Source organism: Carya illinoinensis, chromosome 12, assembly GCF_018687715.1.
Source record: "Carya illinoinensis cultivar Pawnee chromosome 12, C.illinoinensisPawnee_v1, whole genome shotgun sequence".
NCBI lineage: Eukaryota > Viridiplantae > Streptophyta > Magnoliopsida > Fagales > Juglandaceae > Carya > Carya illinoinensis.
In genome coordinates this window covers 1325001-1352461 of record NC_056763.1, presented here as the reverse complement: position 1 = coordinate 1352461, position 27461 = coordinate 1325001, and positions in this window count along the sequence as shown.

Here is a 27461-nt window from a genome sequence, read left to right as displayed (position 1 = left end):
AAAATAATGACAAACTTATTATCACTTACCTCTTTGAATTCTGCAGGTTTGCTGATGCGCCAGATTTTCCCCATGGTAGAGGAAATGATCTCACTGCCAACTGATCTCTCCATACAGACCTTCCCGATGGCACTCCTCTCTCCCTGCTCTCGTACCTCCTCCTCTACCTCCTCGCTTACATCAACAACCACATTCTCCTCCTCTGATAACCTCAGTTTCTTCCACTAAGCTTCCAGTCCACTCACTCCTCTGATCGAGTTCACGTTCATGGCTGCCTCACACACTCACACTCGAGCAGTTAGTTATAACTGCTTTTTCACCACCTCTATTCCTTTGAGAGAATAGAGAGGAGACTCTTTACTGACCAATGATATTTGCAATGTCTATATTCATATAAATTATATACCCGATAATGATATATACATACCACTCACTTATTATATATTTTCAAGTATTATAATTATTATGGATGCAGGTATCTTTAACTCTTGACCAAAACATGATGCCCTAAGCCTCAAGGAATTTGGACCATTTGACGGAATTATTGTATTAATGGACCCCATGCAAATTTTTTTTGATGGAAATATTCTTCATTCCATTCATTCACTAAACAAAGTTACAACTGTAACTTATAAATCAGGAAAACCAAACTATAAATCAACTAACACAACTACTCAGGAGCTTCCCCGCACACAAAGTGACAGACATTGTCTTAAACTTCTACAACTCTCAAAAGAGATAGTAAACGCTCTGTATGAATAGAGACTGGATGGCTCCTCCAACCTCTAGGGAGGTGGAATGCGGAGACAATTACTATGAACAAACAGTCCAATAGCATATACCTATACTAAAACTAAATAAACAGACAACCCACAAAATAAAAACCAACAAAAACAACCCAACCACGAGCACGACATGAGCTCCGACGGCATGCCCTCCACAGAAAATCGACATCACGAGCCCCAAAGACACGAGCAACCAGCTTGCAAACGGACCACAGCAACCTCCATAGCGAAGGCCGGCCATACGACCACTGGCCGTAGCATCGCCCGTGCTCTCAGCTCTTTGCCTTAGATTGCGACTACACAACAACTCATCACCTCACCGTGGACTTCACATGAAACGAACAAAACACCAAAACAAACAAAAACTATGGCAGTAGAGGTCATGAAAATACAAATTAAGACCAAACACCAAAGCATCAACGAAACGAAGGGACTGAAGACCAAAAAAACAGAGGCTCTGGTGCAAAAGTAGCTGGAGGATAGTCGACGGTCGGACTATGATTTCCCGAAGTTTTGAATCGGCCGGTGGCTCCCTGGTGGAGCATGGCGGCCATGCTCTGGAGCGTCTGAGATTTCATCTCGCGTGTGCAGGCTACACGCCACTCCGTTTGGCGCTCGGTGGACTTGAAGATCGGCGGCTGGCCAACATCCTGGTGGGGCGCTTGTTGGCGGACAGCGGTTAGAAAACAGCTCGGTCGGCACTCCCCCTCATTTGCCTGAACACATGCCTACAAAATGAAAAAATGAAAAAAAAACACAATGTAGAAAAAGAAATGAGAAAGGGGAGGGGAGGGGAAGGGAAGAGAAGGGTTCGGCTACACCCCCCCCCCCCCCTCGGTCGAGGGTCTGTGAGTTTAGAGTTAGGGTTTTTTAGAGAGAAGGTTGAGAGTCTAGAGAGAAGGGACTAAGCACTCTAATTGAACATGTTTTTTCCAAGTTGGGAAAATCCCATGCAAATTAACAAAAGGCAAAAGAACAGAGAAAAAGAGGTAAATGATTCTAGACTCTAGTGGGCAAGCTTTTGGGATTGCACAGCCCAAACAAACATATAATACCTCTAATTGCATCTACCAAACTCATCATCATGTCACATTAATATAATAAAACAATCAAACCAAGCCATCTTAGATTCATCGAATCACTAATCATATAAATAAGAATATGATTAATAATAGTCAAAATAGTTCATATATGGTTAAAAATTAATGAAGAACATAATTAATCAACTTATTCAACTAAATTTGGAGCAAAATTGATCAACTTATTCAACATGAAGAAAATAGTAAAATATGGTAAATACCTAACCAACAAATCAAACTACATTTGGAGGTATTTATTACCTTTAGATTGATGCAAGGTGAAACGGCAGGGGCTGCAAGTTGCAACGAAGCGGCTGGTTTGTGGGAAGGGTGCAATGGATGGGCTGATTTGTGGAAGGGGTTGCGAGTTTGCGATAGATGGGCTAGAAAGGGGAATGTATGCGACGGAAGGGGCTGCGACGGAAAGGGTTGCGAAGGAAGGGGTTGCAATGGAAGGGGCTGCTTTCGTCTGATAGAGGTGAGACTTGAGAGTTGAGAGTTCAAGAGAGGTTAGGGCTAATGGGAGGGAAATCGAATTGCTGAGAGGGGAAGGGGGGTTTATTTTTAGTTTAGGGATAAAGCAATGCCGTTTGGGGTTAAAATAACTCTAAACGGCGTCGTTTCACAGACCGATCCCAACATAAAAATAAACTAGGTTGCATGAAATGGCGTCATTTCATGCAACCCAGTTTTACAATTGCTTTCCATTGCTGTTTAGGTCCAAATTTACATTAAATGACGTCATTTTCTATAATGCCTAATATATGATTCCAATTCTTTTATCTTTTTGGCATATAAATTAAAAAATATTTAAATTAACAAAATTAAAGTTAAGTAAACTAATTGAAGTAATAATGTGGATTATTTCATTAACTCATAAAAACAATAATTAATTAAACTTATATTGATGATGTTAATCACTAATTTATTACTAACTTAGAGACATAGACTTATAGTATGTCAATGTATTAACGAGCTATATTAAACTTATAGATGCAAATTTTTTTATATGATCATGAATCATGATTCATAGATGTAAATGGTAATAAACTATAATTAGTTAATAGTGAATTGGTGATAAGTTAGTTAATTGATATCATATATTAGTTCATTTAAATTTACATTAATATTTATAATTGTTTTATATTTAGTTATAACTTACAACTTAGGTATTTTACAAAAAATTTATCTACTAACTTTAATTAGATCATAGATGTAGTGTAGTCTTGTATATGTTAATAATTAATAGTAACATAGCTAATGGTAAATTGGTGATAGGTTAGTTAATTGATATCATATATTAGCTAATTAAAATTTATAATTGATTTATATTTACTTGTAAGTTACAACTTAGATATTTTACACATACTTTATCCAGTAATTTTAATTAGATCATAGATGTAAATGTAAATAATTTGTGAATGTTGAATTTTTGATAGGTTAATTAATTGATATCATATATTAGTTAATTAAAATTTACATTAATAATAATTGGTTTATATTTGCTTACAAAGTTACAAGTTACAACTTAGGTATAAAAATTTTTTTCTAATAACTTTAATTAGATCATAGATAATAATTATATTAGTAATTAGTTAATTCACCTACTAATTAGTTAATGGTGAATTTAATCAATTGATAATAATTAGTTGATATTAGTTAATTACTAGAATATTAATTTAAATTTAAAATTTTATATTGTTAAACTTAATGGTAATATTTTAGATGAAAATTACATAATTAATTATATAATTATTATATAAAATAATATATTTAATATATTTAAAAATTTATTTAAAAAAACAATTTTGTATTCGGTTTGGTCTAGTCTAAAAAAGCCAGGGATTGGGACCGGACCAAAAACCGAATTTGTATTATTTCTTGGATTGAGACCGACCGGCTCTAAGGCCAGTTCGGTCTGGTCCGGACCGAAACAGTCGTGTGATGCCCCCAGATTTTGTTTGGGATTGAACGGACATCCGAAGTGTCGGGACATGCAACACAAAGTTACGTGCCCCCATTCATGATATAAAAGATGCAATGTTCCTAACATGCGGATAATTTTTTTTTTAGCAATACTATGCACCAAACTTATAATAATCCAAATAGTTAAATCGTAATCCAAGCATACTGAACAAAAATAAACATTCACGAGTCTCAGAAGACTGTAATCTCAAAAACATGGGAGAGTAGACTCCATATTTACATTACCAAAAATACACTACTGAGGAAGTTCGTCGAGTACCTCATGTAACTCGACTAACGAGGCTAGAATACTGTCCAAAAACTACCCATGGAAGTTGTAAGCTCTGCGTCGTGTCTGGGTGTCTAGTCAACCTCCTCCAGTCTACCAGTGTCTGCTCTCTGCTTTGATCTTGACACATCACCTACCATTCAGGGGGAATGGTAGTTGGGACTACCATGATGAGATTTGATTACAAATCTCAGTAAGTTAACAGAAAACTCCCACACAGGTTAAAGATACATGCATGGCAGTAAAGGCATGAATGCATAATTAAAGTTGTAAGTAAGCATAACATAACTTGATATATAGCATGGCATAACTGATATAACCTGAACTGAAACATGAACCGAACTTGACTTGACATGACATGAACTTGTACTTAAAACATAACATAGACTAGCAACATATGAAGAACGTAAACTTGAAACATAACATGGACTTGAAACATAGCATGAACGTGAACATACATAACATAAACATGAACTTGAACTTAACATAAACCTGAGGATAACATGACAAAAACGTGAACTTGAGATATAATTTGAGCATGAACGTAACATAACATGGACTTGAACTTAAACATAACATGTACGTGAACATAACATGACATGGACGTGAACTTGAAATATAACGTGAACATGAACATAACATAACATGAACATGAGCTTGAACATAACATAAACTTGAACATAACATAACATGAACATGAGCTTGAACATAACATAAACGTGAACATAACATGATATGAACATGAACTTAAAACTTAATGTGAATATGAACATAACATAACATGAACGTGGGCTTGAATATAACATAAACATGATATGAACATGAACTTGAAACTTAACATGAACATGGACATAACATAACTTGAATGTGAACTTGAACATAACATAATAGCAGATTTTACTCCACCGTAGTACTCGGCAGCGCATAGCCTTGACTGTAGTACCAGGCAACGGGTATCATCCTTCTATAGTATGGCAGATTATACTCTTTTACCATAGTATTTGGTAGCGCATAGCCTTGACCACAGTACCAGACAGCATATATTATCCTTGACCGTAACATATTGCTTATTCTTAACTTCATGACATAAACTTGAAATCTTGTTCAATAGACTTAATTAATAACATGACCATATGGGAGCTACACGGGTCCCTTTAAGCCATGCATCCTTGCCGATTACCACATCACAATATAGGTATCTACATCAGCTGTGAGTGCATTAATATGTACTCCATAGTTGTTATGGTCCCACGTATTTTACGTGTCACAATTGCTATGTCTCACGTAATGTATGCTTCACAATTGTTGTGGCCCCATACTTCATGCTCCACAGTTGTTGTGGCCCCATGAATTATTTGTGCCACACTTGCTGCGAACACATAAAATAAAATATGGTACCATCGGTATTAGTGCCTGGCGTGCTTCGGTGACCAGCTAATTAGGCCTCATTCGCAACCTGTTGATTGTACTTCATCAATCCAGGAAATTTCACACCTATTTAGACACTCCAGCGTGAACAAAGGAGTTCCACTAGGATATTACCCCATCCTAGTACTTAGGGATGTGATTGACATGAATAATTTAACATAAACGTGATCTGAAACTTGACTTAACATAAACTTGATCTGACTTCTTTACTTAACATGACATACTTGTAATGGTGAATATTATATGATACGACATACATGTAACATGTGGCATACTTAACATGGCATACTTATAAGATATAATAATACGTGACAGAATAGATTATGTAACAGATAAATATTTGTGACAGAATAAATCATGCATAACAGATAAAAATGTAATGACATGGCATGGCATGGCATGGCATATATGATAACACACATACATAAATTGTAGTTCTCTTACCCATCATATATACACAGTAAACTGATAGTAAGTTAGAAGCTAACTTACCTCGATCATCGCGTTTTACGAAAATAAAGTGCGAAACACGAGGAACTGTAAGAGGGTATTCTAAAAGTTAGAAATTTAATTACTAACAATTAGATATGTATAAAAGAGACAACTTAGAGTAAAATTACCATTTTACCCTCTACATGTGGAAAAATGACCACTTTACTCATAACTTAAGGATTTCACATCCTAACTCCAAAAATTTTCAAAATTTACATTGCTTATATAAATTTTGTCCTAAACTCAAATATCAATTCAGAAAAATTTAAAACAAATCACAACTATGGAAAACACACTATGGCCTAAACATCCATAGGCCATTTCTCTTGATTTTTGTTGCAATTCCTTCCAACTTCAAAACTCATGCTTAAACCAAAATTTTGCAACAAACGTCTTTCTATCCTAAGTTTAAAACCATAATTAAAATATCCATTTAGAAAAATCTAATAATCAACACCAAACGTTTTTGTAAAAAGATCCAAACACTTGAATCACAAGCTTTGACCATAAATCAAAACATCTCCAAAAATTTCAAAAAAAACAAATCTTACTTCTAACATATTTATAACATCATCCTAAGACTAAACATGCTTTAAATCATCAAAATAAAGTCACCAAAATCACAAAATAACACTTGGGAGTTTTTGGTTTTACACTTAGTCCAAAAACAGAAACATTTTCCTCAACTAACTTTGATAAATCTCTTGATCAATGGCTTAAGAAGTGAGATCTTTCAAATAAAGCATCACATGGTTTTAAAATGTGTCCTAAAGAAGATCCAACCATCAAACTTAAAATCACATGGCTAAAACTCAATAAAACATGGATCTAATCCCAAAACATCAAATCTTAGGCCTAACCAAAATCCTCTTGCATAGAAAAATCATATCTTTGAAACTAATACTAAATATATTCAAAATAACATCCTAACATGAAAATAAGAGACTAGGTATCATCGTATAAAAATATCAAAGCTTTTAGAGTAAGATCAAACCACGAAATATTCAAACTTCCTCCAAATAAAAACTATTTTGCCACTTCCTGTTTTCAAGTTTCTAGATCTAAGAAACTCTACCATCAAAAGCTTTATTCATGCAACAAAACCTCAATGAAAACTCTTGAAAACATGCCAAAAACACTCCATAAAATTTTCAGACCAAGATATATCCATTAGCTTGGTCAAAAACTCCAAAACATAACATACTCTCTAGTTTCACGCCCAGAATGACCTTTCCTTGGTTAAAAATATTTTCGGCCAACCAAATGACCATGGAATGATACGAATAATATATCTATGGAAGTTAGACTCAAAGAAGAACAACTGTTATGAGGAGTCATCGTGTAAAAATACTTACAAGTGGTTGAAAAGCTCCACACAAAAAGACCCATAAATCTACCCGAGAGAGCTCTTTTGGGTTTCTCTTTAAGAACGGGGCGAAGAAGTGATGAAAGGGTATGAGGTGTGTCTTGCACGACTCAAAGCTTTTGTAGGGGAAAGATATGGACCTGAATGACCTTGATTGGAGGTGGCTATGAGACATAAAGTGGAAATAGTGAGGGACAAAGGACAGCCTACAGAAGATATGAGGTATGAGGGTTGATGGGGCGGGTTTCTCCATCTCATCAAGACACTATTGGATGCAGCCAAAGGCAGTGAATGGTCTGTGTGATATCCCGTTTTTACGTGTATTTTCACTGAAGGAGTTGATTTTAATGTAATTAATATATTGGTTCTTTTATTTTAAATTATTGCATTTTAATTGGTTTTATTTTAGCTTGTTGTGCTGTTTAATTTATTTTAGTCGTTTTATGGTTTTTAAAATTATTTTCGTCGAATCAGTTTTTGGACTCCGGAGGTGAGGATTGGATCTCATTTCTTTTCCCTCATCTTTTCTTTTTCTTTTCTCTTTTTTCTTTTTTTTCTTTTCCTTTCATTTTCTTTTCCTTCTTTTCTTTTTTTTCTTCTTTTTCCTTCTTCTTTCTTCCCCTCCCGCGCGCTCAATCTCTCTCTCTCCCTCTTCTGTCGCCATCCAGCACCCCAGCCCAGACCACCATCGTTCAGCCAACGTGGCCGACACTGCTCCCACCGGTTGACTCCCCTCCGGCCGACGCACCTCCCCACCAAAAACCAGCCCCTCCCGTGCCGCCGTTAACCCCCTAGAGCTCATCTAAGCCGCACGACTTTTGGCCATTTCCGGCACCGTCGCTCCACCTCCGGTCACCACCTCTTCACCACTTTATTCCTACCTCTTGCCATCCTAACCCACCCATTTCTGGCCCCGATCCGTTGCTGGAGCAGCTCCCACGAGCTCAACTTCGATTTGCTCCTTTTTCGCTTCCATCGCCATTTCCACCACCACCCATGGCCAAAACTCACTTCTATTAGCTTCATAAATATCTCTAAGCCATTCCCTATCAATTTCAAGTCTTGCTTTGTCCCTGTTCGAAAGTGGGTATTTTACAATCCACAACCATAGTGTAAAATACATTGTTACGTTGCTTTTTTTTCCGCCATTTGATTATTTGGAATTTGCGGGGAGTAAGCTAAAAGAAAAGTCGGTAGTTATATCAACAATTCAAGCGAGAAGAGAGATTGCATGTAGAGCGGATACCTTCTTAGTCCAAATGATGTCTAAGCCGTTTGAGAAGAAGTCATTGGTAGATATCCCCATTGTGGAAGAATTTCCTAACGTGTTTGTAGATGACTTGCCTGGGCTACCTCCTGTTCGTGAAATAGAGTTTGTTATTGACTTGGAACCTGGAGCGGCCCCTGTACATAAAGCCCCCTACCGAATGGCACCAGTTGAATTAAAAGAGTTGAAGGTTCAGTTGCAAGAACTAGTAGATAAGGGGTTTATTCAACCAAGTACTTCACCGTAGGGTGCACCAGTGCTGTTTGTTAAAAAGAAAGATGGTACCCTCAGAATGTGCATTGATTATCGGGAACTAAATAAGGTAACCATCAAGAATAAGTATCATCTTCCACGGATCGACGATTTGTTTGATCAACTACAAAGAGCAGCTGTGTTCTCGAAGATTGATTTGAGGTTAGGATACTACCAGTTGAGGATAAGGGATAAGGATATACCCAAAACTGCTTTCAGATTGAGATATGAGCATTATGAATTTAAGGTGATGCCATTTGGGTTAGCCAATGCCCCTACCGCTTTTATGGATTTAATGAATTAGGTATTTCAACCTTATTTGGATTCCTTTGTGGTAGTCTTCATTGATGATATTTTAATTTATTCTTGAGATTTTGAAGAGCATGTTTATCATCTTCGTCTAGTTCTTGGGAAATTGAGAGAACATCAGTTGTATGCCAAGCTCAGCAAATGTGAATTCTGGTTGGAGGAAGTTAGATTTCTTGGGCATATGATTTTTCGAGACGGGGTGCCTGTTGATCCTAGTAAGGTGGAAGCCATTTTGTCATGACAGCGTCCGACGACCGTGCATGAGATCCGGAGTTTCTTGGGACTTGCCGGATATTACCGAAGATTTGTGGAGGGATTTTCTCGCTTATCCGGACCTCTCACAGCTTTCACTAGAAAGAATGTAGAATTTATATGGTCAGACAAGTGTGAGAGAAGTTTCCAAAAATTGAACAACAAGTTGACAACTGCACCAGTGTTGGCACATCCAGAACCACACAAGCCATTTGTAGTTTTCAGCGATGCGTCTAAATTATTGTATTTTAATTGGTTTTATTTTAGTTTGTTGTGGTGTTTAATTTATTTTAGTCGTTTTATGGTTTTTAAAATTGTTTTCGAGGGATCAGTTTTTGGACTCTGGAGGTGAGGATTCGATCTCATTTCTTTTCTCTCATCTTTTCTTTTTCTTTTCTCTTTTTTCTTTTTTTCTTTTCCCGTCTTTTTCTTTTCCTTCTTTTCTTTTTTTTTTCTTCTTTTTCCTTCTTCTTTCTTCCCCTCCCGTGCGCTCGACCTCTCTCTCCCTCTTCCGTCGCCGTCTAGCACCCCAGCCCAGACCACTGCCGTCCAGCCGACGCGGCCTACACTGCCCCCACCAGTCGACTCCCCTCGGGCGGTGCACCTCCCCACCAAAAACCAACCCCTCCTGTGCCGCCGTTAACCCCCTATAGCCCATCTAAGCCGCACGGCTTTTGGCCATTTTCGACACTGTTGCTGCACCTTCGATCACCACCTCTTCACCACTTCATCCCCTACCTCTTGCCGTCCTAACCCATCCATTTTTGGCCCCGATCTGTTGTCAAAGCAGCTCCCACAAGCTCAACTCTAATTTTCTCCTTTTTCACTTCCACCGCCATTTCCACTGCCATCCACGGCCAAAACTCACTTCTATTAGCTTCATAAACATCTCTATGTCATTCCCTATCAATTTCAAGTCTCGGTTTGTCCTCGTTCGAAAGTGGTTATTTTACAACCCACGACCACAGTGTAAAATACACTGTTACGTTACTTTTTCTCAGCTTTTTGCAACGTCGTCATCCTTCGAAAAATACCTTATAGCGCTGTAAGTATTTTCCAAACTCTATTTTAAATTTAAATATATTTTTGCTCTTACAATAAATTATTTGACCGGTTGGTTAATTCAGGACGAGTTCGAGGAGTTCGGGGGTCGGATGGATTGAGGACGAAGTTGCTTGGTTTTATTGTTTTTGTGATTGGTTGGATGTTTTGTATCTTGAGATGTGCATTGCATGATGCATTCATGTGCTTTTTATTTAAATTGAGAAAATTTGGTTTTATTTGCGTAAATGGATTTTTGGGTACGTGTGTATCACGACACCAAGCCCTCTCGGTGGAGCTTCTCTGGTCACTCGGGAGTGAATAATACTGAGTGACATCCCTTGGGTTGTCGCTAGGCGACGATCGGATCGCACAATACGGTAACGCTATCGTGTAGACTACACGGTCCCTAGAGTGGCGGGGACTAGAGGATGGTTTGGTCCAGGTACGCGTCGGGCACGAGTACTGGGCATCGCTTGTTTAGGTGTCACACGCGTAGTCGTTACCTGTGGTGTGGCATAGGAGCCAGAGTGTGCTGATGATCCCTAGGGGAGATCATGGTGCATGCAATAATTGGAACGAGTTTTGATCATTGGTTACGGGCCATTTTCTGGGAAAATGGTGAGATTATGATTGAGGCTTTGTGATCCATTTTTTGGAAAAATGGTGGTTTCTTGATTTGGGCCATTATCTGGGATAATGGCGAGGACTGGTTTTAAAGATTACGTTTTAGGCCAAAATAGGACTTTGACATGCGTGGAAAAATGTGGTTTTATGGGTTATGTGCATTTGCATTCTTTCATGCATATTGTTTGAGTTCAATATATTTTTTATCTAGCGGTATTTGGATCTTACTTACCTGTGGTACTATTTTAGTACCGTAGATTTTGATACAGAGATCGAGGAGAAGGAGGAGGAGACTGAGCCTGAGGAGGCGGCTCCGCCGGAGTATTGATTTGGAGTTTATGCTTTGTAGTTTGGTTTGAAACGATATTTGTGGCTTGTAATATTTTATTATGTATGTTTTGAATGGGTTTGTATTAAACAAAGAAAAATTCTGGTACTTAGTTGTACGACTCTATTTATCCACTGCGTGTTTTCTCTAGCACACTTGTTGCATTTACACACACTTGGCACTTGGCGATAGGGTGGTGACCCGTGTTGTCATCATCCTGACGTCTTGATTTTTCCATATCCGTACGTGGGATTTGCGGGTGTCATAGTCTACCATGTGGGGTAGGAAACTTCTTCAAGAAGCCTTGCCAAGGTGGCCAAATCGTGGGCCTTGGTGGGCTTCAATTTGTGGTTTAAATGGGGTTTGGTTAGGTTTTGAGATGCTATCAAGCCCAAAATTAATTTTTCTTGGCCCAATCAAATTTTCAAGGTTTAAAAGGTTGGATAATGATATCATAAAGATAATTTGAAAAATTAATAACATGTGGAAGTGATTTAATCAAATGATTAAACACAATGCTAGAAATTGGATCAAAAAGGATTTGAAGGCCAATTTTAGGGTTGGGGAAACCAAGATTTTGGGGTTTCAAATGGATACCAACCATTTAGGGTTTTGCTAGGGTTGAAAGCCTCTTTGATCTTGCTCAATTTGGTTGATCAGATGAAAAACGTATAGCTTAGGTGGCATGATCTCATACCTTGATTTCCTTCACAAATCCATCTAATGGTTCCTCTTTGTGCCAAGTGTCTAATACTATTCACTATGTGTGGCTAAGATCTTGCCAAGTGTCCAAATAAAACTTCTCTAACCTAATTTAGACATTCCACACTATGATTTTGAAAACACTGTACTTAGTACGCTTATCGAGGTTACTATTCACTCCAAAAAAATGCATAATAAACTTAGTACTGAAAAACCCTAAATATTCATATTAACCTACAGTGAAAATAGTTTACAAAAATTCAACCCTGAAGTGGCCCTAAAAATAAATTCACAGTTTCAAACAGCCATTTCATTTGAAATTATGAAAATGGGTTGTTGTGCTATAAAATCCTAAATATTCAACTGAGTCTAGTGGGGTAGACTATAACGTATTTTGACACTTCTAACTACCTCAAACAATTAAAATCGCATTTTTGACATCACAACAAATGATAAAACTGACTATGTTGACAGACTAAAACCTTTGCAATAAGTTAATTCATGAAAACTTATGGAGTGTTCACGAGGTTCCTAAAGTCTATAGAAATTCCACCATTGAATTTCTAGCAGGCTGTTACAAGTCTGTCCAGTCGGTTTCCCCGGATCGAACCAATCGCCTTTCAGCCCTAACTATGCCGCACCATTCATGCCGATGGGTAGTGGTTTTTTTTTTCATTTTTCTTTTCACATTTTTTAATCACTTTCTTAATCATTAAGTTAAAAAAAAAATTCACCAATACACTTAAAATCACTTTCTTAATCACTAAGTAAAAAATAAAAATAAAAAATTTTGACCAGGGGTCAAGCCCATGAGGCAAAGAGGCATTTCCCCCATCAAAGGTACTTCCACATACACCTATTCTCACCACGACGTATCTAATTATATTCTAACGACACCCATTCATAACACTTCACACAAAATACTTTTTTTTTAAAAAGAAGAAAAAGTGCCATATGTCTGCGAGTAACTCTCTTTTAATTTTATTAATAGCCTTTATTTATGGTAGAGGAAAACAATAATTACAAATTGACATCTGGAGTTACAAAATAAGCAAGAAAACCCAAAACTAAGTGTCAAAAGAGACCTAACAGCCTATAACCAACCAACCAAAAACCAAGAAATACATAAAATCCACAAGAAGACAAAACAAACCTATATTTAACAATTAAAAAAACCAAACTAAACATTCCTACTAATAAACGGAAACATAACAAGCAAACTACACCAATACGTGTAACACAATTATTTCCTAATAGAAGGAAAACCGAAAGCATCTAATCTAATAATACCCCTCAATAGCCTTGGTAAACAATCACCTAACTCAAAACTCCAATTAAGCCCCTCTGAGCCTTGCCTTGCCAAATAATTTGCAGTTTGGTTACCTTCTCTAAACTGATGGACCACTTGGAATTGAATACCATCCAATTCTTGAAGACTGGCATCCTAATAATCCCAAAGATACCATAAATTATAGTATCTACTATTCACCCAGTCCACCACTACCTTGGAGTCACATTCCAAAATAACATGTCTACAGGCCATTACCTTGCATAACCGTACTCCTTGCAGCAAAGCTCTTAATTTAGCCTCATAGCTACTGCCGAATCCAAACTGAGCGGAAAAACCTGCCTTTATCTGGCCCTGATGATCCCGCAATACACCACCCCCACCACAATTACCTGAATTCCCACGACAACTGTCGTCCAGATTTAATTTCCACCAACCAACAATTCCCTTTTGGTTCCTTTCTTCGTACACACCATCCAAGTCTCAACTTGAGTGCAAACAAGAAAGACCCAATGCCAAAGAAGCCATACACCATACTTGCTCAGCGATCTGTCTAATCGCAAGAACATGGTCCAACATTTCTGTTTGTGGATAGGAACAACAGTCGTACTTGGAAGCCATCACCACTCCAAAAGACTACATCCTTGCATCCAGAGCTAAACAATTAAACTGAGCCCACTACATACAAACTAATACTTTCTTCGGCAAGTGTTTGCTCCAGATCCAATCCATCCACGCATAATGGTCACCCTTCACTCATATTAATTCCTAGGCACTACCTGTAGTGAACCGTACATCAGGTGAAGGTTTCCAACCCAACACATATCGCCCATCACTACTTGCACCAATTTCCCGAATCACTTGATCTACGAACTCCTCTCCAATTAATTGCTCTAGCATCTCAAAATTCCAATTCTGACCAACCCAGACATCCTTTATTTGCAAACTAATGCCAAATATTGTTTAAGTGGTTTGATTCCTAAAATTTATGCATGTTTTGTTTGTTTGTTATAAAATTGTTAGCTACCAAATGTGGGAGATATAACCTTCTGCAAAAGTTCTGGAGCACAAAGATTGATTAGATCAACAAAGATTGCTTACATTACGTGTTGGTTCAGAGTCATACAAGCTTGATGCTTTCATTGACTATGCTTTTTAGCTGAATGATCTTTCTGAATGGTTTCTCCTCAACCCATATATATATATATATATATATATATATATATATATATATATATTTCTGGTACCCCTGAGCGTCGAAGCTCGATCGCCTTCAGCAAGGCCGACTCAATGGTAAAGTGATTTAGGCCATTGCCTAAGACCCCCACGCTATGTAAGGCCTCAAAAATTAAAAATGATGTGTTTTTTTTTCTTTTTTTAAAAAAATTAAAAAACATTTCATTAAATAAGATTTTAAATAAATTTTATATTTCTCAATGTATACAAGGCCCCAAAATGCTAAATTTAATATTTAATACAATGAATTATTTATATTTTAAATAATTTTTTAAGATCTTATTAAATTGAGGTACAAAATTTGTATTGAGGCCTCATTTTAAGTTGTTGTATTAAATATAAATTCAAAAAAAAAATTTATTTAAAGATTTTAAATAAAATCTCATTTTATTGAAAATATTCTATAAAATAATTTATATTTTATTATATTATAATTACAAATGAATAACTTAAATTTCACCTTAGGCCTCTATTTATATTGAGCCGCCCCTGGCCTTCAATAATGCATTTGACAAAGACATTGCTTGAAATGTGCAAGAAGATTGGTAGTGTGGCGCCCTCGACCCTCACGTGTGAACAGGTGGAAGTCGTGACACCGGCATGAGGACCACACGGGGACATGCACCCCAACGACAAGTGCTCGGAGTGTGTGGAACATGCAATTAAGTGTGCATTAATAAAAATCACAAACGGAGAAATAAAGAGGGCATCCAACTAATTACTATAATTTTAAAATAGAAAAGCGAACTAAAGGTCCTCAAAGAGGTTATACAGTCATCTGGCAAAATAAATAAAAAGCAAATACATGGCATAAGGGAAGTAAATCCCACAATCCATGAATGACATTAGCAAGTCACTCCTCTGACGGAGCCATTCCCTCTAGCTCAACGTCATCCTCTGCATCAAAATCTACGATTCCATAAAAAGGAACCATAGGGTAGGAATAGCATGGTGAGATTATGAATCTTAGTAATTAATAAACCAAACAATCCAAAAGATAAAAACATATTAATACAACCAATGTGTATGCATTTACATGGTGAAACATGCAAAAACAAAACCATCATTTTCCCCGAAAAATGACACATTTTACCAATACACGTCAAAAACCTATTTGGCCCAAAACACATACATTAAATACCATCCACCAGTTTTCTAGAAAATTGCCCGAACATAAATACATAATTTTCCCAAAAAATTGTCCACATATATCCATTTAATTACACATGCACCATGGTCTTCGTGAGGGACCATCTACAAACCCTAGCCCCTTTCGTCACACCACGGATAACACCCGTGTGTGTAATTTCATAACGAGTGATGCCCAACTCTGCACCTAGTGCATTCATGACCAAGAATCTATTAGCCCCTGCCAACAGAGGGGCCACGTAGTCAGTACAAGAACGTTACTATCTCGTCTGATCTCATTGTCACCTATCGACAATCTAGGGGACATCACTCAGTTTTATACCCTCTCAAGTGAACATAGGAGCTCCAACGAGATAATGCCCCATCTTGGCTTGGAGTCATGATATGCACGCACCCAAAACTCATTTCTTAACATGAAAACTCAATTTTCAATCATGACACATGAAAATGCCTGCAAATAGTATATTGGATGACATGGCATAATACACATAAGATAAAATACATCGATAACAATCACATGTGCACAATTCACAAACCACTAAAGGGGTAATCTCATCCTCCAATCCGGCCTAGGGTCCACATTCTACAATAACTCATATTCCAACACTTCACAGACCCAAGGCCTATTATAACCAATCAAACCGTAGAAATAAGTTAGTGTAAAAATATATTTAAATCTCAAGAAAATTCTATGGAAAATTACTTACAACAACGGAAAAGAAACTATGAAAGAACAAGGGTGCGCAAGACTATGGGTGACGCCAAAAGTGGCAGAGTAGCAGCGGACAATGCTTTTCCAATGGACTGGCCATGGGTCTCAAAGCTGGAAAATGGAGGGGGAAGCTACAAGTGCAGCTAGCTAGCCATTGAGGGTTGAGGAAGGTGTTATGGAGGCAAGTGGTGGCGACTGGAGGTCGTGGGTGGTGGCATGGGTAGTGGATCTAGCCGTGAGGTGGGGAAACCCATGTAAGGCTAGGGGCCATTTGAGACTATTGTGGACTGTGTGAGGGAGGGAGAAGGTGTTGTGGAGTTCGTGGAGCTTAGTGGTGACTTGAGGAGGTGGTGGGTGGCACCGTGGTGACACTGGGTTGCGATGAGAGGGAGCGACCCATGAGGGGAAACCCATTTCGGGTTGAGGCAAAGAAGGGAAAGAGGTTGCCATGGGGGCTTGGGTTCGGTGGAGGGAAGGGTCGCTGGTGAGATGGTGGTGGTGTAGTGGCGTGGGGCTGAGCCACGGTTCTCGTGAGACCTCTTTGAGAGAGAGAGGGAGAAAGGAGTTGCACATGGGGCTTCTCGTGGTTGGGGTTGACATTAGAGGTTTCAGGGAGGTGGTGCCTAGTGGTGGCCGGCAATGGCTTGGATGGGCTAAGAGAGGGAATTAGGTATGGGGAAGGGGGCTTTCTATTGGGTGCAAAGGGGAGGGAAGAGAAAGGGGGAAAAGGAAAAGTGAGGAGAAAAAGGCTAGGGGCTTAAGATATAATCCTAGCCCTTCGTCTTGGTGTCTTCAAATCGATCTAGAGGTAAGGATTTAAACATAGAAGTAACTAACTTTAAAAGAATAGATAAATAAGAAGACAATTAAAAAAGTAAAAACAAAGTAAAATAGTAAAACCCAATAATAAAAATAATTTGAAATAAAGAGCCAATAAATAATAGACAATAATTAATAACAAGAAAAACACAATCAAATAAATTATACAACTTAGGCAATAATAACAATAAAATAATATAACCAAAATAATAATAGTCAATTTAAAATTAAGAGAACCAATAAGAATAATTAGTAAAATAACAATTAAAAAACACTAGGAAATGAGGGATATCACATCCTCCCCCCTTAAAATAAATTTCGTCCTCAAAATTGGGAGTGTCAAACATTAATGCTAAGATAAGATACAAGATACCATGCAGAATACACTTGAGAAAAATATACCATCAATGATGCCTAAACAAGTATGGGCACAACTCTCTCATATCTACACCTATAGGCGCTTCCATCATACTCACACTAGCTTTCCCGTGGCACATTACGTCTAGTATTCCTAGGGTGGCCATGTAATCCAATCTCCATTTCCACAAGAACCTTAATACAACACCCAATGAATCCCAATGATTAATAGCTTCATGCGACAACTTTGCTAACCTCAATCTACTCATATGCCTTAACTTTCAAACCTTCATTGTATGCTACACTTGGTAACCTATTAGCCGCTTCTTAAGTTAACCATCAATAAACATAATTTGTACGATCGAATGATTAATCTCAAATGGTGAGTATAGTCTCGAGATTTCAAGTCACTACTAATTCCGGATCTTCCTCAAGATCAGCACAAAGTTTGAACCCCCAACCATTTCACAAAATAATATGTTATTATTGCGCACTCTTATAATTTGCCAACATGCATAAAATTATGTCCTCATAAATTAACACCATCAAGTACAAGCTAGCTCAACACTTATTAACAAGAAAACTCTTACCAGATTTTAGTATTTTCTACCAAAATCATGAATTGTCACTCATATTCCTCAGTTGGCTCTCGCTGCCTTAATCAAAATCAATATTCCGCAAAGTACCTCCATGATCATAGATAGAAAACCACTACCAATCAACCTCAACATTCCAAATTGAAAACAAGTAACATCATCTAAAAAGTACACAAGTCCCATCTAAGGTAAAGAACATACCCTAAAAGGCTCGAACCCATCCTGGCCAACCAATAAAAGCACCTATAAACTTCTACCCGACAGCATATACTTAAAAAAGCTCATCACCTCAATTCTGAATATCTTCTAATCTGGTGGTAACTAACTCAATACTAACCACCATTGAATTCATCAAAACATTATTGAAACCTTCTTGTTATTAGCACACCTGCTTCTACTCTTTACATAACTTGGTCATCTTCTGTCAGCAAACAACTATTTCTTAAAGTTTTGTACCGACAATAAACTTAAACCTACTAAGAATCTATTCCTAAAAGTTTGCAGAACATATAGCCTCAAAATTTCAATTCCTATATGACCTCAAGTCACAACTAAATCCTGAAGATGATCATAACCATTACTGCCAACCATCACTTCATTAAGTATTACACTTCTACTATACACTCTGATCAACTCACCAAAAACCTAAGGCTAAGATCTCTTGAATTTAATACTATCGTATTGAATCCACTTCAAAACCTACTAAAACCACTTCTTCCAATCAGGAAAAAAAAAATGAAACAAGGACTTGTTCTCTCCGAAATCCATACACGCTCATAGCTATTTCACGTCGATCTCATGCATCCTTAGCCAAAACCAATACTCCTCTAAACATACATGTGATCCATTACTACCATTTCCACCATCTAGACCTATATCCTCCAAACATACATGTGATCCTGCCGTTATAACCTCGAGCTAATAACAATAATTTTCTGAACTAGATCAATATCTTTAATCATCAAAAAAATACTCTCCTTGAAAATTCCTAGATCTATAACTCAACTCTGATCAACCTCATTTTAATGGTTACAGACTAATCAATCTCTAGAATAGATCAAGCTAGCGTACTAAGTCTGTAGAACTAAGAACTCAAATCGTATTATAAATCAGTCCTTCAAGTCTACCATTCTCAAACCTTAAATCATCTAAGGTTCATTCTTCGAAGTCAACAAGATTGGGGACCTTAGATCCGATAATAAGAACAATCGCCTCTGGAAGCTTTCAAAATCTAAAACATTAAATGATATCAAGTCATTTACTAAAGTCTGCAAAATCTTAAATCTTAGATGAAATTCTCATATATCTATCCTTGAAGTTTGTTGAAGTTACAACCTCCTATTCTAAATCCTCATTTCATAAATTATACGGAATCTAAGACCTCAATTATCCTAAGTGATTTAAAGCTATTCCACCTCCTCAGTTGTGACTTTAGTTCCTACTCCAAAGAGATCACCTAGACCATGTCGTTTCCTTCAAACCTCGATATTATAAATGCAAACCAAATCGTTAAGAGTTCAGGCCTACTACACTAAATATTTATACCTATCAATGGCATTCTCGACCGTATCATCTTCCTGTCATAACGTAACCCTTAACCCCACTTTTCAACTCAAAACAAAAAAAAATTAAAATAATTTCAAATTAATGCTTTAAAATTATTTTAGTACTACACCTACGGGACATGTGGTTTTACTCAAAGCTGAACCACTCTGATGCCATCTATGGCACCCTCGACCCCCATGTGCGAACATGTGGAAGTCATGATATAGGGATGAGGACCACATGAGTCACACACTCCAACAACAAGTGCTTAGAGTGTGTGCATTAATAAAAATCACAGTGAAGAAATAAAGAGGACATCCAACTAAGTACTAGAATTTTCAAATAGAAAAATTGCTCTAGAGGTCCTCAAATAGGTTATACAGTCATCTGACAAAATAAATAAAAAGAAAATACATAGCATAAGGGAAGTAAATCCCACAATCGGAGCCGATCCCACAGGCTCAACTTCATCCTCTACATCAAAATTTACAATTCCATAAAATAAAATCGTAAGGTAAGAATACTACGGTGAGATTATGAATCTCAGTAAGTAATCAACCAAACAATCCAAAAAATAAAAACATATTAATACAACTAACATGTATGCATCCACATGATGAAACATGCAAAAACATTACCATCATTTTTCCCGAAAATGATAGGTTTTTCCAACACATGCCAAAAACCCATTTGGCCCAAAACATGATGACCATTAAATACCATCCGTTTTCTCAAAAAATGGGCCAAACGTAAATCTACCATTTTCCCAAAAAACACTTCATATATATCCATTTAATTATAAATGCACCGTGGTCTCCCCTAGGAACTATCCACACATTCTGGCTTCCTTCGTTAGGTAGTGACCGTGTGTGTGACTCTGTAACGAGCTATGCCCAGCTCCACGCTCAGCGCGTTCATGACCAAGCATCCTCTAGCCTCCACCAGCAGAGGGTCACGGAGTTGGCACGAGAGCATTACCATCTTGTTCGATCCCATTGCAGTGATAACCTAGGGGACATCACTCAATTTTATACGCTTCCAATTGACCAAATGAGCTCCATGTAGGCTTAGGGTCGTGATACGTATGCACCCAAAAATCATTTCTTAACATGAAAACCAAGTTTTCAATCATGAAATATGAAAATGTATGCAAAAACTATATTGGATGACTTGGCATAACACACATCAGATAAATACATTGATAACAATCCCAAGTGCACAATTCCCAAACCACTACAAGCGTAATCCCATCCTCTAATCTAGCCCAAGGCCCACGACAACAACCCCAATTAATAATCCCTACACTTCACGGACCCAAGGCCCATCACAACCAATCAGACTGCAGAAATAAGTTAGTGTAAAAAGATATTTAAATCTCAAGAAAATTATTTGGAAAATTACTTACAACAATGAAAAGGCAACTCTGGAAGATGAAGCGTATTCAAGACTATGGGTGACGCCAAAAGTGACGGACCAGCGGCTGATAGTGCTTTTCCAATGGATTGGCCATGGGTCTCAAAGTTGGAAAATGGAGGGGAAAGCTACAAGGGCAGCTGGCTGGCCATGGAGGGTTGAGGAAGGTGCTATAAAGGCAGGTGGTGGCAACTGGAGGCCATGAGTGATGGCATGGGTGGCGGATCTAGCCACAAAGTGGGGAAACCAATGTAAGTCTAGGGTCCATTTGGGACTACCATGGGCTACTTGAGGGAGGGAGAAGGTACTGGGGGGTTCATGGAACTTGGTGGTGTCTTCAAGAGGTGGTTGGTGGCGCCATGGTGACGCTGGGTTGCGGTGAGAAGGAGAACCCATGAGGGGAAACCCATTTTAAGTTGAGGCAAAGGAGGGAGATAGGTTGCCGTGGGGGGTTAGGTTCAGTGGAGGGACGGGTCGCTGGTAAGATGATGGTGGTGCAGTGGTGTGAGGCTGAGCCATGGTGGCACAAGGGTGGAAAGACTAGCGGGAGACCCATTCAGGAGAGAGAGAGAGAGAGAGAGAGAGAGAGAGAGAGAGAGAGAGAGAGAGAGGATCTACACATGGGGCTTCTCGTGGCTGGGGTTGGTGCAGGAGGTTGTTGGGAGGTGGCCGGCTTGAGGTGGTGGCCAATGCTGTCCGACGATAGCTTGGGTGGGCTGAGAGAGAGAATCGGGCATGGGGGAAGGGGCTTTTCCGTCTGGTGCAAGGGGAGAGAAGAGAGAGAGGGAAAATGAAAAGTGAGGGGAAAAAGGTTAGGGGCTTAGGATTTAATCCTATCCCTTCATCTTGGGGTCTTCAAATCGATCTAACAATGAAGGTTTAAACATAGAATTAACTAACTTGAAAAAAATAGATAAATAAGAAGACAATTAAAAACACAACTTAGTAATAACAAAGTATAATAGTAAAACCCAACAATAAAAACAATTTGAAATAAAGAATCAATACATAATAGATAATAATTAATAACAAGAAAAAGCATAATAAAATAAATTATACAATTTAGGCAGTAATAACAATAAAATCATATAACCAAAATAATAATAACCAATTTAAAATTAGGAGAATCAATAATAATAATTAGTAAAATAACCTTTAAAGAAAAAAAAAAAAAAGGAAACGAGGGGTATCACAGGTGCTGTTTGAACTACATCCCATGAATCTGTGAAGAAGGAAGAAGAATCCATGGTGCTAGAAGTTGCTCGTGAACTCATGAATCAGGTGAATATAAAGGATATTTTGATTAGGAAAGGGTTGGCTAGGCTCATCCTGGTTTCCTAGCAGATCCTATGTTGAAGGTGGAAGCAAATCTATAAATGTTTTGAGAAACACTATCTCACGAGTTGAGATAGAGAGTGTGACTGCATTCATATATATATATATATATATATCAATATACAATCTGGTGTCTATCTATGGAAAGACAACATAAAAGGAAAGATTTCTATCCGAAAACTATATAGCTAGCAGAGAACTTAATACACGTGATTTACTCCTATAAATACACAGTAGTTGACTAGAGAGAATTGCTGAGAATATTCTTGAATGTTGTTGTGATCATGAGCTAATATCCTTGATTGATGCACAGCTGATTGTTTTGATTTCATTCCTAATATTCCCCCTCAAACTTGGTTGTGGTAGAAAGCAAAGACCAAGTTTGTTACGTAGCTGTTTGAACTGAGTCTTGAGTAAAGGCTTGGTGAACAAATCTGCAAGCTGGTCATGGGAGGTGACAAATTTAGTTTCTGAGGAACCAAGTGCCACCCATTCCCTTACATAGTGATAATCAAGTCCTATGTGCTTTGTCCGAGCAAGTAGAATTGGATTTACTGTCATAAATAAGGTACTCACGTTGTCACAATGAAGAATGGGTGTTTTGAAAAGGGGCACCCTAAGGTCTTGAAGCAAAATGGAAAGCCAAGTTAATTCTGCTGCAGTGGAAGCCATGGCTCTATATTCTTCTTCTGCACTGGACCTTGCAACTGTTGGTTGCTTCTTTGCACTCCAAGAGATGCAATTGCTACCAAGAAAGGTACAATAGCCTGAGGTGGATCTCCTTGTAGTGGGGCAACTAGCCCAATCAGCATCTGAGAAGCCATATAAGTCGAGACTGCTGTTTGAGGTGGTGTGCAGACCAAGTGCAGCTGTGCCTTGCAAGTACCTAAGGATTCTTTTAACAATTTGGAAATGAGCCACAGTAGGTGCTTGTAAGAATTGACAAACATAGTTCACACTAAATGATAAGTCTGGTCTGGTGAAGGTGAGGTACTGAAGACCACCAACAAGACTTCTATAAAGTGTAGGATCATCAAAGAACTGGTCTGAGGCAAATATGAGTTGTCCTATGGTTGGAATAGGGGTTGCCAAGGGTTTGCATTCATGCATGTTGGCTCGAGTGAGTAATTCCACAATGTACCTATGCTGATTCAAGAAGAGATCAGGACCAATCTTGTGGACTTCGATCCCCAAAAAATGATGGAGAAACCCCAAGTCTTTGATCAAAAATTGAGTGCTGATTTGAGAGATGAGCCACTAAATTCTCTGTGGATTATCTTTTGTAACCACCATGTCATCCAGATAGAGGAGAAGAATAAGAACTCCATGGTCTGAGTGACAAATAAAAAGACTTGGGTTGACTAAGCTTGAGAAGAAACTAAGTTGCAACAGAAAAACACTCAACTTGTCAAACCAAGCTCTAGGAGCTTGTTTGAGACCATACAAGGCACGATTGAGCTTACATACATGATGAGGACACTTGGTATCTTCAAATCCAGGTGGTTGCTACATGTAAATAGAGGTGTTAAGAAAACCATGTAAAAAAGCATTCTTAACATCTAATTGGTGAAGGTCCTAGTTTTTAATAGTGGCAAGAGTGAGGACAGTTCTAATACTTGCAAGTTTCACAACTGGTGAAAAAGTTTCTAAAAAATCCACTCCATCAACTTGACTGAAACCTTTATCAACTAGTCTGGCTTTAAGTCTCTCAAGAGTACTATCAGCTTTGAGCTTGGCTTTATAAACCCACTTGCAGCCTATTACATTCACACCCTCAGGTTTGGGAACCAATTTCCAAGTATTGTTTTTGGCAAGTGCTTCAAGTTCCTCTTTCATGGCAGCAAACCAACTAGAATGTTTCAGTGCAAATTTAACTGACTTTGGTTCACTAGGTATAGGAACAATGTGATGCAGGTTGGCATACCGAGGGTTAGATTTGTGAATGCCACATCTAGCCCTGGTTTGCATAGGATGTGATGACCCATTTTTACGTGTATTTTCACTGAAGTGTTGTTTTTAATTTAATTAATATATTGGTTTATTTATTTTAAATTAATGTATTTTAAATTGGTTTTAATTTATTTGATGTTGTGTTTAATTTATTTTAGTCGTTTTACGGTTTTTAATATCGTTTTCGGCGGATCGGTTTTTGGTCTCCGGAGTGAGGATTGGACCTCATTTCTTTTCTTTCCTCTTTTTTCTTTTTCCCTTTTTCCTTTTCTTTTTCCTTCTTTTTCTTTCTTTTTCTTTCTTTTCTTCTTCTTTCTTCTCCTTTCTCTCCCGCGTACGCCAAGCAGCCTGTTTTTCTCCTTCCCGTCGCCGCTCCTTTGACCGCCCATTTCTCCGCCGTCCGGCCACCGTTTAGTGCACCGTCACCACCATTCTCTTCCCCTTCCACCAGAGATCATCCCCACCAATTTTTAGAGCCATCGGACCAGCCGTTAGCTTTCGAGAGCCGCCGGAAGTCGCTGCACCTGCTCTATTTTTGCCCCTGTCGCCGGTTGCTTTCGCAGCCCAGAACCGCCGCTCGACGACGGCGTGGCCTACACCACCCACCCAGTTTTCTTCCCCTCTCACCGGTGAACATCCCCACCAAGTTTCACCTCCATCCGAGCCACCGTTAGCCACCACGAGCTCCTCTAAGCCATATGGTTTTTCACCGTTGCCGGCGCCGTCGCACCACCTCCGGCCACCATCTTTTCACAGCTTCTTCCCCTACCTCTTGCCGACCTAAACCACTCATTTCCGGCCTCGATCCATTGCCGAAGCAGCTCCCACGAGCTCAACTCCGTTCAGCTCCTTTTTGGCCTTCGACGGCCATTTCCACCACCACCCACGGCCAAAACTCATTTCCTTTAGCTTCATAAATATCTCAAGACCATTCCCAATCAATTTCGTGCCTTGGTTTATCCTCGTTCGAAAATGGGTAATTTATTACCCACGGCAACAGTGTAAATTACATTGTTACGTTACTTTTTCTCCGCCATTTGCAACGCTGAGTGACCGGTGCAAAACTGCAAGTGCACAGTATCGTAGTTTTATAGTAAAGTAATAAGAAGAGTATCGTCCTCAGGGATTGGTACCTTACTCTTGCCAAATACCAAAATTATGCTAATCTCAATTCTATCTAGAGGAATCGCTAAGGTTTTTGTAGTAGCAAATAAAACTAGATCAACTCAAGAGAAATAAGCAAAGAAAGTAAAACTGATGTTTGAAGATCAAATTCAATAGGGAAGAAAACTTCTAGGAAATCGATTTCACCATAATTCTTCACTATACTTTTCTCATCCAGCTAATTTAACTTAAACCTCTTTTGTCTATTAGCAAATCTCTAATTCATCCAAAAGCCTCTTTCGATAGTCAATTGGAATTGATTCTAGTTTATCAATTCACACAAGAGTATGCAAATTAAAAAATCAAGAACGCAATAAGACCAATGATTTAATTACTACACAGGTTCATACAAGTCTTTCGATCTCTATACTTACCTATGCTGAAATATCCAAGATCTACCCTATGATTCCCTCTTTCGATAGCAAATCACAAGATTAATAATCATCTAATCAATGGCCAGTTAATTAGAAGCATTAAACTCAGAATAAATTAGATAAACAAAGAGAGAATTGCATTAAATTAGCATGGACAAACAAGCATAGTTCGGAAATAGGTTACATCGTTTTCCTAGAATAAGGAAAAATTAGCTCATGCTAGAAATGGAATTCAACATAAACGAATTCACCATAATTGTTCTGAGAAGATGGGAAGAAGAAAATAAACACTGAAAAATCCTCCTTGCAGCCTCAACTCGTCGTCAAAAGCTCAAGGGAACGATTCAACGCTTTTCTCCCGTCCGTGCTCGTGTATGAATCCAACGTACGTGCAATAAATTGGAATTCCGTCTCCAAAACAAATGATTTGAATCCCTCTAGCTATGTTTTTCTCTCCCAAAGAGTGTTCTCCCATCAAAAACCGCGGCTCTAGAGTGAAGAATGGCCTTTTATATGGTCCCACGGCGGAAAACCTAAAATCTGTCAAAATACGATGTTCGCTCGAGCGGGGTGTCGAGCGCGCGTCGAGCGTTCGACTCTGCCTGATTTCGCTCGAGCGTCCTATCGAGCGCACATCGAGCGTTCGACTCTGCCTGATTTCGCTCGAGCGGCCAATGTCTCCGCTCGAGCGATCTTCGTTTTTCAGCAACCTGCTCGAGCTCCCTGTCGAGCGGCAGTCGAGCGTTTGAATCTGCCTGAATTCGCTCGAGCGGCCAAAAGCCTCCGCTCGAGCGAACTTGTAAAATCTGCAATATGAAATTTTGCAAGCCATCAAATACCCCCAAACTTACAACTTTGTTTGTCCTCAAACAAAAAGAAAAATGAATGATAGTTTAGGCAATATCAACTCGACCCCAAAGAGAAGTATCATCATTCACCAAGCTTTTATGAATTCAGATTTCATCTCTAGTATCTTACTCTTTTAACATCAAAGATAGCAAGAAAATCAATCAAAAATTTTGCAATTTGTCAAGCAAGAGTTAGGCGTTTACTTCAACCTAAAGCTAAGACCTTGAGTGGGTGTGTGATATAGTCAATTTAACCTCAAACCACCTGCAAACTCAGATAAAAGTAGAACAACCAAAATCAGAAGAATTCTCTTAAAACTTAACCCCATAAGTCCAATTTTCAGAAATCCTCTCCACTAATGTAGTCAACACCAAAATCAAAGATCAAAAGGTCTTTATTAAGGTTGTAATGATAGGCCACAGGGTGAGGGTTAAGAAAGAACTGGATATGGGAAATTAAATCAAACTGGGAAAATACTTAGTGAAAAGAACA